Genomic DNA, 524 nt, shown 5'->3' with positions numbered 1-524 from the left:
CAGGGATACCCCGTCTCCGCGGCCTCCTTATTGCCTATCACTTGGTCAGTATCGACCTCTCGCACCCGCGCAATTTCACACCTATAAAGGTCTTTGCAAGAGGAGGACTTCAAGTCCGTGCTGGAGCCACAGGCAGTGATGAGATTTCCCTCATGCCCATAGTCACCATCTCGCTCCTAACACTTCCCAGGCCCAGCTCCCCTTCCCCGCCGCAGAGGGAATGAGGTGGCGTGGGGGGTTAATCTCAGCTCACCCTGCTGCCCCGGGGCGATGCAGCCCCCGGAAATGCCAGGGTCAGGCAGAACACTGGGCACCCTAACCTGGAGCCACAGGCAGTGATGAGATTTCCCTCATGCCCATAGTCACCATCTCGCTCCTAACACTTCCCAGGCCCAGCTCCCCTTCCCCGCCGCAGAGGGAATGAGGTGGCGTGGGGGGTTAATCTCAGCTCACCCTGCTGCCCCGGGGCGATGCAGCCCCCGGAAATGCCAGGGTCAGGCAGAACACTGGGCACCCTAACCCCA

The sequence above is a fragment of the Phaethon lepturus genome, unplaced genomic scaffold (genome assembly GCF_000687285.1).
Source record: "Phaethon lepturus isolate BGI_N335 unplaced genomic scaffold, ASM68728v1 scaffold7633, whole genome shotgun sequence".
NCBI lineage: Eukaryota > Metazoa > Chordata > Aves > Phaethontiformes > Phaethontidae > Phaethon > Phaethon lepturus.
The sequence above is the reverse complement of the archived record's forward strand: the minus strand, read 5'-3'. Positions refer to the sequence as shown.